This window comes from Carica papaya, chromosome 6 (genome assembly GCF_054855325.1).
Source record: "Carica papaya isolate Zhongbai chromosome 6, ASM5485532v1, whole genome shotgun sequence".
In the NCBI taxonomy this organism is placed as follows: domain Eukaryota; kingdom Viridiplantae; phylum Streptophyta; class Magnoliopsida; order Brassicales; family Caricaceae; genus Carica; species Carica papaya.
Genome location: NC_142314.1, coordinates 25,542,944 through 25,555,197, shown reverse-complemented (window position 1 = coordinate 25,555,197; position 12,254 = coordinate 25,542,944). Strand labels below are relative to the sequence as shown.

Below are 12,254 nucleotides of genomic sequence, written 5' to 3'. Positions count from 1 at the left end.
TTTTTAAGAGAAGGGTGTGCACTTATTTTTGAAAATATGTCATATGTTTTTTAAAAAAAAAACTAAAAAGTATATGTTGTTCAAAATGTCTATGGCTGAGAAAAATATGATTCCTCTCTCTTTAGAGTACAAAGATCAAGCACTTGCAGTCTCATTTGATGATAATTGCTAATTATGACACCACAAATATGGGCATTTGAACTTTAATAATTTGAAGTCTGTGTCTAATCAAGTTTTAATGGATGGACGGTCTATAATTCAACATGTGAATGACCTATATAAAACCTGTATGTTTGAAAAACAATATCGAGATACATTTTAAAAAGGATTGGCAAGGAAAACATCAAGTCCGATTGAGTTAGTTCATGCCGATTTTTGTAATCCTATGAGAATTCTTTTACTAAATAACATATTATATTTTATTGTGTTTATTGATGATTATAACAGAATGACTTGAGTTTATTTTGTAAAAGAAAAATATGTTACCTTACCTATCTTTAAGAAGTTTAAAAATGATGTTGAGAAATATAGTAAAAATACTTTGAAGATTCTCAGGATTGATCAAAGAGATGAATTTATTTCGATCGAGTTCAAAGATTTTTATAAAGATTGCATCATTGAAAGACAATTGGTTAGTTACATATTCCAACAAAATAGTGTGGTGGAGCGAAATAATAAAAATCTAGTAGAGATAGCAAAGTGCATGCTGAATGCAAAAGCTCTTCCAAGATTTTTTGGCTAAAGCCATTCACAAGGCTATTTTGTTTCTTAATTGGAGCCCTATATTGGCCATACAGAATCAAATACATTTTGAAGCTTAGAATGGGTGGAAGCAAAAATAACTCACTTCAAATTTTTTAGTTATATTTCTTATATTGATATTTCTTATGAAAAAAGACACAAAATTGATGAAAATATTGTTAAATGCATATTTATGAGCTATAGTGATGAAAAAAAAGAGTATAGTTTTTATTATCCTATCATTAAAAAATTTATTATTAATTGTGATGTTGTATTTTATGAGAAAAATAAGTAGAATTGGGATGAGAAACAGAGCTGTTTAGAATAATTTAAAGCTAGTGATTATATTTGTAATACTTCAGCATATCCAACGAATGATGATAATGATGATTCAAATCCTTCGAATCCATCTAGCCTAACCAATCCGTCAACAACTGCATCTTCAAGTTCAAGCTCAAGTGATAAATCTCCAAGAAAGTAGAGATCTTTGAAGGAAATCTATCAGAAAACAAAATGTTGCCATTTTACACAAATTTAAGAACCTAATGATTCTAAAGATAATACAAGCTCGAAAGAATGGCGTGATGCTATAGATGAAGAATTGAAGGCCTTTGAACGAAACAAAATTTGACAGCTTGTTGAATTGTCTAAAAGTAAAGAAGAGGTAGGATTGAAATGGGTTTACAAATTACAATTGCAACAGCTCAGATCTTGATATTATTGTGTTAGGAGAAGATCTTGCTTGTGATTTCCACAACTTTTTCCTTGGAACGATAAACATTTGTGGTTTCAAGATCACCAAGATGATCTTTATATACATGTTCGTTTCTTGGCTATCGTTTAAACCAGTCTCATCCAACATATTACATTTCTACTACTTTTCTTTAGTTCTTTTTGTTTTAGCATTTTATTATTGAAGGATTAGGTATGAGCATAGATGTCTACATATATCTCCTTTGAGAACGTGGGGATTAACTTTCCCATAACTATATCCTCACGCGGTATGGCCATAAAGTTAATGGCTTTAAATTTTGTTGGCGTTGAGATTTTAAGGCTGATTTTTATATGTGTGCGCGCGCGCGCGCATGGTGTTGTGGTGAATGCTTGCCCAGATTGGTTGGATTTCGGATTTTGCTTTCTGTATGAAACTGTAGATAATAATGTTCTGTTCTGGGTCTACTGCCCCGCTCAGTGCTCAGGCCTGTTTTGGGTGTCATTTTTTCAGCTTTTGTTCTGTTAAGAGTGCAGTCCACATAGTTGCTTTTTTTGTGTGTATATCTATCTGTACATATGTATATACAATAAAATTTTATTTACCTTCAAAAAAAAAAAAAAACAAAGAAAACTATTCTTAATTACCAACTACAATATAAGTAAAATTCTTAATAATATAACCCAATTCGTCAAAGTAATACTTAAGTTTTTCTTTGAATAAATTTAAAGATTGAGATTAATTAGAAAGATACTTGGCGCAATAAATAATACCCATTTGAAGTCATATTCATATTTATTGACCTAGCAAACGAGAAAGAAAGAATCAAAGCGTAGTGGGTTAATGTCAAATCGGCCAAAACTCAGCCTTCTTCACTTTGGAGAGGCTTTCCAGGACACCCACCGGTGACACATGTCCCATCACAGTCACCATCTTCTTCTCCAAATCTATACTGAATGATGTTACTCCTGTTTCGATATACCATTAAAATAGATGTATTTATAAACTGTATTTAATTAAATTTAATATTAGAAGTAGGTAGGGATTAGGAAGTAGATTGAAGTTGTGAGCCGGCAATTAAGTATTAATTGTATGAATATATACGTATTACTTACCTTCCATTTTAGAAAGATGTTTCTTGACCTTACCAGCGCAACCTTGGCAATGAAGGGAGACCCGCATGACAACAACCTGCAACCAATATTCTTTATATGAATATATATATATATATATATATATTATATACTATTTCATTCCTTTCTCATGTTCAAGTTAATTTTAATGAAAACCCAATAAGTGAATACATATATGTATATATTTTTTCTCAACTAAAACTAATTTAAAGCATATATGTTACTAAGATGTGTTTGATTTCACTATATCAAATTATTGAGAAAATAAATTTTTAAAATGTGTACAATTATAATAAAATATTAAAAAATACAAAATTTAATGTGATTCAATAATTATACATATATCTACAAAAAAAGATGGGAAAAAAAAAATTCTACTATAATCAAATAAAAGTATATCATTAATAAAGTTATAGAGCCTAGAAATTATGAAAAAAATAAAATAAAATATTCTCTAAAATATACACAAATATTTTTTAGAATATATATAAAATACTATTTAAAATATAAAATATCTATCAGCATATAAACAAAATATTACATAATCTAGCCACATCATCACAAGCAATAATAAAGACTGCCATGTATATCTATCCTTATATTGTGCAAATTAAGAAGTGTTCTAAGGAAGATAATGAAAAAATGTTGGAATTTTGACAAGGTCAATAAATGTCCAAAAAGCTTAAAGAAAAAAAAATTAATGAAAATATTTGTGTCGCAAAAGAATTCCCCACGTTTTAGTTCCCTATACTAATTATATTATATTATGAAAGTAGTTACATTATTTAAGATTACAAAATTATTAAATCTAACGAAACATGTTTTTAGGGTTAGGATTTGCCAAAGATGGAAGAGAAAATGTACCTGGAAGTGATTGTGTGAATCTAGTGTGAGTGGTAAGTCGGGAGAGGAGTGGGTGGGATTGGCCGGCAGTTTTACCGACGAGCGAGGATCGGCCGCCATGCACACTGCCGTCGACTGGCACATGAAGCCTCTCAGCCTTTTTCTTGAGTTCTTGTCTTTCATCACTCACTCACTCAATTGCTCAGAATATGGAAGAGATGGAAACCATATATACTATACATATACATATATATATAGATATCATACATCCGTATATATATCTATATGGGAAGATAAAACTTTATTTTTTGTGGTCATGAGACATTTATGACTTAGCTAACTGGGCCAAAGGCCACTTTTAACTGACTCTACTCTGTCCTCTCTTCATCACTTCTCTGAACTATTTACTATTTACTTCTTTCAAAAACAATAAAAAAATTTTACAACCATTGATCTCGTATAATTGCTTACTATTGTGTTTGGAAAAGTTATTGTCATGAAATATATATATGTGTGTGTGTGTGTGTGTGTATACATATATATATTTATCCGTAAGTTGAAGTTCAATTAAATGTACGAGTCAAAACAAATTCGGTTATATGGCAGTACAATAAATGATTTACCAAGTTAAGAGCTGTAAACAGAGTGTTGCAGACTGGTCTTCCTCCCATTTACATATTTGGATTTTCAATATATATATATTCATATCTTTAACGTATATGTGTACTTAACTTTTACCAAACACAATTAATGTGTTCACAAGTGGTTGATTCCAGAATTTTTTTTTAATCATTGGTTCTGAAAAATAACAAGCCATCCTAGGTTTTTTTTTTTTTTTTTTTCCGAAAAAAAAAAAAGGGAAAAACATCCTAGACTTAGTTATTGCTTTAGAGAGTCTATTCGTGTATCTATATATATATATATATATATATATATTTGTAACATCTTGCAAATTTTTTACGCAATCCTCAAAACCTTAACAACAAATGAATTAGAAAAAATCTATGTTGTTCTAATCAGAACAATATCTTTTTTATTATTTGATAATATTGAAGTTAGTCATAATTAATTTATACTTGTGATGCTCAATCATTTTAGATTTAATTATATGTTATATCTCCAACTATAGATGTTTTAATATGAATTGTCAATGAAGAGACCATAAAAAATAATCCACTTGAACTAAATACTGGAGATACTACTAATTTTATTTAAATTCTTATTATATTTTTATTTCTCTTATATAAAATTAGAATTTAAGTCAAGCTTAACCTAATTAATACTTAGAAATTTCAGTATGTTATCATTATAAGAAAAAATATATTTTGCACCAAATTTAATGACACTATTAAAGTTTACAATCGAATTACAATATAAAATTTTTTTATTTAATTATTTTTATTAAAAAATTATTTATTTACTAACATTTCCTACAATAGGTAAATTTGTCATTTACACTGAGTTAACGACAAACTTCTTAATATTGAAATTGTAATTAATTATCAACAACTTATGTGGTAAGTAAATACTTTGGTAATACCAAATTTTCTAAAATATTTTGCTAAGTCATCTTTAATTATCACATTTTCTAAAATAGGTAAATTCTTTAGTAATTTTTGAAAGAAGAAAATTTACCAACAAGATTTTTTATCGTTAAATTTGTGACTAATAGCTCTTCTTGAAATTTAAAAATTGACAGCAACATTTCTCCTTGGTCATTCCATCACCAATTTTATTGGCATAGATATAAAATTAATTATTTTCATTGGTGAGAATGATTCTTAGTTTTTTAATAAAATTTTAAATATATAAAAATATCTTAATTGTAGAAAAATCTATCAATGATTTATCACTTTCAACCAAAAGTTGTCATAGCTAAATTTATTAGTAAATTTAAACGTTAACGTATAAATAATCTTACTTATATATCTGTATAATGAATCAAACAATCCCCAACCTCATCAACTCCATCAACTTCCATGTTCATAACAGAAATAGCGATTAAGGTAAGTGTAAGATGACTAATAGGAACTATAAGGGTTGTAAAAGTTATGGATAGTATAATGATTAAATAAATATATCTTATTAAACTATCACTATTACAACATCTAAAATAACTTTTTTGATATTCAATTGTACATAAAGCTCTTATTAATTGAAGAATTATTGAAGAAGAATATATAGTAAAGTACACTTTTAGTGACAGATAGGTTTTGTTACTAAAAGAAGATCAAGACAAACTGAAATTTTCATTATTATAGGTTCTTTTCTTATTCCATAATTGCATGACATCCTATAAAAATTTATATTAGTTGTATACAAACAACTTTTACTAATAGAAATCAATTCGTTAGTAGAAGATGAGTTATACAAACAATTTGCTATCTATTTGTGCTTGATTTATATCCATTAGGCTCATGAACCAGATTTAATTCTTAACCCAAAACCTACAACTTTACATCGTGTGTTTAAATTACAAAATAAATTTATAACAATTTTTTTTTTTTTCATCATTTGGAACTTCCAACTCCAACTTTTATCAGTTAAAAAAACTCATTTTTCTTCGGTTGAAGAAATTTCGAAACTCTTTTCTTCTCTTTTCTTCAGTCGAAGGTCATCTTTTTCATCTTTTACATGTATAATTCTTAATCAATTTGCTTTTTCTCAGTTTTAACAGAATAATGCTCACTGCTAACTTAGTATCTAGATTTAAAGTTGATGTGGTTTTTTTTGTGTGTTTTTGAATGGAGTTGGGGTAGATTTAAATGGTCTAAATCAAAAATTAGAAAGGTAGAGTCGATAAACATTTTATTATTATGTTCTTCACCAATCATTCTTGAATTGAATGATTGATTGTCTCTTTTGTTTTAAAAGTATTTTTATTTAAAAGTTATTTTGTATTATATTATAATTAGTTGTATATATATATTATTTAATAGATAAATATATGAATTTCCAATAATAAATAATAATATTAACTATCTCACAAATAAAATAAGTAATGATAGGTGAATGTGTGGGTATTCACACATTATTTTCCTAGTTAAAGTCGCCCATGACCCACCACCAGAACCGACAAAAATAGTATTTATACTATTTACACTCAATCCTCCTCAATACCTATATTCTCTTATATCAAAACTGCATAGGATAACTTTTTGCATAATGACTATTACGTTTATTATTTTCTTAGATATAATACTTCAATTTTCATTAATAAATACATTTGTTAATTTAATTTATTTTTAATAGTTTTAGACATAAATTACAGTTTGAGACAGTGTAATTTGATATTTTTTAAATTTAATATATTTGATTTTTTTAACAATTTCAGTATTTGAGATATGACTTTTAGTTAGTAATATAACTGTAATATCCTGATTTATTTATAATAAGAAAAAATATTAAATTCACCGCGTAATAAGGGATGAAGCACACTTATTTATTTCGTAAACTAAAAATGTGTGAATATGTTAAATTAAGATCAAAATTTATCAAAATGCGAAAAATAATTGAAATAATTGATTTAGGGACCTTTCCAAAATAAAATATCAAAGTTAGGGTCATTTTGAAATAAAAATGGACTCAACTGAAAGAATGTTAGGAGACCAGGGGCTAATCTACAATTTTTGAAACAAGGGCCACGTAGGATCACTGACTCACATGCGCGACGCGTAGGATCACGCTACGTGGATGCCACGCCAGCAAGCGATGCAACGCGAACGACACGCTGGTGATCCGCGCGCTCACGAACAGACCTTCGCCACATGGACGATGTCGATCTATTAAGGGGAAATATTTAAGCTTCACTCCTGTCGGCTCCAAAAATCGTAGCCGACAAGGTAGACTAGAGAATAAATAAGTAGACGTTGGAGGAGGCTGCAGGTGGCAGAGCACGATGGCGCCACCGCACTGAAACCCTAAGCTAAGCCCTGATAAGCGATTTTTTTCGTTTTTACTCTTTCTTTCTTTTTTCATTGCCCTTTTTTTTAACATCCATCAACGATTTCATCTAAGAGTTCGAGCCCGAAAGCTGAGCGACCATGCCGGCAGCTAGGAACCCAATGCGACTCTGGTAAGCCGACTCTTTTCTTCTTTTCACCTTTTTCTCTTCTGATTAGCATTTTGAAAGTCTTTTTGTACAAAATCAAAAAACAACAAGAGGAAAGAAAATAAAAAAAAAATACATAAAACTTAGGGATGGGAAGCCGAGCCGCAATGCTTTGAGTTTTCGATTCCGATAAGGATCCCGAATCTATTTCTGTAACAGTTTATTGAAGTTTAAATCAGATATGTTGTTTGAAAAAAAAAAGAAAAAAATATAATAATAATGAAAAGAAAAGAATAATTATAATAATAATAATTAAGTACCGATGGAGTAATTCCATCATGTTCTGTAATCTGTTTATACATATTTTCCATATATGACATATTTACATAGGTGACGGTGTATAAAAATGTACAAATATACATATGTATATATATAGATATTCGATTTGGGTGCATATGTTGATAAGTTGATATATAATGATTTTTATATTTTCGTTCATGGTATGTTGATGTATGTGATGATACATGCGATGTATATAGCGATATATATTTTAATTCTGAGACATATGATGATAGGTTGATATGTAAGAACCTCTACGAGTGCTGCGGTTATACGTGTAAGTGTGTCCTTTACCGTATAGTGTTGGATGCTAATATTAGTGCATATGACGAGTAACTGGAGTTGCCAATGATTGAATGACAAGGTGTGAATATGCATATATGTGTGTTAAGTGGGAAATGTGTGATGAAAAGTTAAGAAAACTATACAATACTTAACTATGTGTTTTGGATGATTTTACTTTAATTTTGTGGTGGCTATAGTTTAGTTGTGGAGTGAAACCCACTGTAAATACAAAATAACAGCAACACCCAAACGGGTTGGGGTATGGTAGTGACTGGTTAACTATGGCTCTCATAGAGGTTGAGGTATGAGAATGGCCGGTGTTTGTGGCGCCCATATGGATTGGGGTGTGAGGTGGCCAATAATTGTTGTGCTCATATGGGTTGGGGTGTAACGGCCCCGGAATTTTAAATGAAGATGTATGTATTAAAAATCTTAAATGCGAAAGCGTAATAAAAATTTTGATTAACATCCTTTACACAATAACTAAAAATGTACTCAAAACATGAAAGAATAAGCAAATTAAAAGAGATACTCGAAACAAAAACTATAAATAGAACTATAAAGTCTTTAGGCGTCTAACTCGTCGTCTTCCTACGGAACGGGCTCGGAAACCCCGTCTTTCTGATCTGAAATGATTAAGTAAGGAATGAGCTACACTAACCCAGTAAAGACATCACACTATCTCACTGCCACAGGAGTAAAGATTGGTAGAAAATAAAAACAACCAATGGAGTATAATTTATAACAAACTTATTTATTAACATAAAAACCTTTATTGTCCACTTACCTAGGTGGGATTCATGAAAATAACATATGAAAACAATAACATCATAACCATCATAAAATCATATCGACTTTGTAACAGAACACATGTCATACTTTTGCACTTCAATAATCAGACAATAAATTTCCTCTTTTACCAGCCTACTAGTATCCATGGGGATCCATAGGGGGTCCCCACTACACGTGAACCATTTACATTAATAACCTGATTCCAGGGCCGTCCCCACACCCCTCCGGTATGGGTGCCAAAATCATAAACCTCAATACCCCGTCTGGTATGAGGGTGAAACGGGCCGTTCCCATACCCCGTCCGGTATGGGCGCCAAAATACATAAGGTCTCAATACCCCGTCCGGTATGAGAGACCACGTTCCTGATAGGGTTCCCTACAGACCCGGTCCGTCCACCATCTCTCAGGATATCTAGTCAGGCTGTCCATATTATCTATTTATCAATTCACATAACCTTTTTGCCCTTTTTCTTAGTCTCAATCATCCAATCATACGCAAATATGTAAACTAGTAATTGACACCAAACAAAACAACACAGTATCGGGTTCACCATAATACAAACCATAACAAAAGAAACAATGATTCATGCATACAAGATCATAAAATAAATACATCAAATATCATACTGCATTTAAGACTGAAAAATAGATCAAAAAATAACTGACCAACAATGTATCAGATTCGGGCTCCATTGGCAACCTCAATCAATTATACATATCTATAAAATCACAAAATATCGTTTAATTATTTATTAAGCTTTAATACTATGATAGGAGGTAGGGTGAGAGATCTTTACTTATTTCGGGGTCTGAAATCGGTTCTACGGTGCGCATACGGGCTGTCCCTAAATTCCCTGTATTTTTGCCGGAAAACTGAAACGCACTACCAGTACCTGCACGTGTCCCAAAAAATCCCAAATCAGACCTAGGGCCCCTTTCGGCCAATATCAAAATTTCGGCACGGCAGCTCCGCCATGCTCCAGCGACAGCGCTACCACCTGCGGCGGCGATCCGCCTCGGGTTGGCCGTTTTCGACCGTTTTCGGCCGAATTCGGCCAAACTTGCATTGGTCCCTGCGATAAAACAACCCTAGGGCCCTTGGTGGGCCAAAAAATCACAAAAAACTGAGACTTACCGGCGGCGGTGCTCTCGAGTGCGGCGGCTTCTCCGGTGCGAGTCGCGTTTTGATGTTTTGCTTCGGTCAACCTGTAGAGAAAATGACGGTGATCACAGTGGTATAAAATTTGCATCGAACGGAGACCGGGAAAGGCCTCATCGAAGGCAAAAACAGAGAGAAGTTGCAGTGGCGCCGCTAGACTTCGGTGGTATTTTTCGACCGATTGGCCAGTGGTTTGGCTCCGATATGGTCATAGGCGGATTCAGCATTGAAAAACGAGCTAATGGGAGAAAATTTACCTCGTTTGGCGGTCGAAAAATTTTCCGGTGCAGCGGCGGGTGGCGGTGACCGGCTCCTCCGGCGTCTGGTTCTTCTTCTCCGGCGAGGCACTGGCGGCTAGGGTTTTGTGGTCAGGTGTGGGTGAGGTTATTTATACCCTTCCCCTTTTAATCTCAACCGTCCATCAAGATTTAATCTAGACCGTCTGATCGTGATTTATCTGGGATTAAATCTAGGTCGTCCATCGCGATGCGATCTGGGCCATTCGTGCCTGATTGAATCTGGAGCGTCCGTACACGTGAGATCTTGGCCGTCCGATCGCGTGCACGCAGATCGCCCACGTGGCCTGTCCCGTGTCAGTGTTCCTTGCCACGCGGCGTGTCCTGGTTGGCCAAGACTGCTGACTGGGCTGTTAACGTGGCACAACTTTTTCAAATTGTGTTTTGACCCCCGGTTTCTGATTTTCTTTTCAAAAACACCAACAGAATCCAAATTTTCACCCCTTTTTTTCAAAATCAATTTCAATTAAATCCAAAAAATAATTTTACCCTATTTTATCATTATTATTATTTTTATTTTCATTAAATTAAATTAAATTAAATTAAAATCTTATAAATTAAATATATAAAAAATTAAACTAAAATTCAAATACGAAAATAAAAAATAATTATTTGGGTGTTACATGGGGTATGAATACGATCAATGATTTATCATTGATTTTAAAAAAGTTTTTGAGTATCCACGAGTAGTGGAGACACTTTAATATGTTAAATGAAAATTTGAATATATGAATGACCCTTAATATCAAACGAAAGATAAAGGTAAAATTAATTTGATTCATAAATTATAGTTGATGGTATATTTGATACGGTAAAAAGGCGTTTGTACATGAGAATGTAAGTTATTTGTTTAGGTATGTAATGTGTCTTCATGGCATTGTGAATGAGGAATGCATGAGAGGTTTTCAAATAATCAAATGAATTTTATAAAATATATCCGTTTGTGTTTTATTATTTTCTAGAATACTTTAGTAAATTGTTACGTATTTTAGTTTTTGAATCTTTACGGATCTAGTGTAGTTCACTCAATTCATTATCCATACTTTTCAGAGCAGGACATTCAGGACCTTTCCTGCTACTCAGTAGTGAGAGGATTGTTAGGAGATTATTTTTTTTATTATTTTATTTATTTATTTTTTGAAATTTACTTAAGGTTATTTATTTTTCTTACAGTAAATTTTTATTTTTTAAGATTTAAACATACCTCACAAATATTGAATTTTTTTTTTTGAGACTAAGTCATTGAAGGGATACACTTTTAAGTTTCAAATATAGTTGTGGGAGATATTTTTTAAAATTACTTGTTGTTATTTATTGCATTCGACTAGATTTTCGAATGGAGGTTCAGACTGTTACAATAACACAATTATATTAAACATGTTGACAATTAGAGTTTTTTAAAAAGTTTATACTATTTATTTTTTTAAAAAAATAAATACTTCTATTGATTTTAATACACAAAAACTTCTCCAAATATAATTTTTATATTTAAATTTTTATAACTTAATCTTATTCTAGTTTTAATTTTTTTCTTACTTTTTACTTTATTTAAAATTTTAATTACAAAAATCAAAACTGTTCGTGTGGTTAAAAATAATTTTATATTAATTAATTAACAATTATGATTATTGAAACTTCTAAAAACAAATAAAATGCATTGAAATTAAATAACATACCCAATTATATTAATTAATTAACAACTTATTCCTTATCTTGTTACAAATATGGGCTGATAAAAAGTTCTTGATAAGAAAATGCTCGATAAAACATAATGATATTATAGCTAATTTTCTGTAGAAAAAATATTTAAAAATTTAGAGTTTAACTAAAATGATAAAGGAGTGTAAAAGGAACCTGAAATATACACAAAATTTTTGGTGATCTTTTTTGAAATTTTTTTAAC

General features: G+C 31.1%; 1 long non-coding RNA gene across 1 annotated transcript; it reads right to left on the bottom strand.

The window, feature by feature from the left end:
- Window positions 1-2,111: 2,111 nt before the first annotated feature.
- Window positions 2,112-3,730, bottom strand: LOC110810790 (uncharacterized). Its single transcript, XR_015812811.1, has 3 exons — window positions 3,451-3,730; window positions 2,569-2,644; window positions 2,112-2,421 (listed from the first exon to the last, which is right to left on the bottom strand). It is a non-coding gene; the product is annotated as an uncharacterized LOC110810790 (long non-coding RNA).
- Between the last annotated feature and the right edge of the window lie 8,524 nt (window positions 3,731-12,254).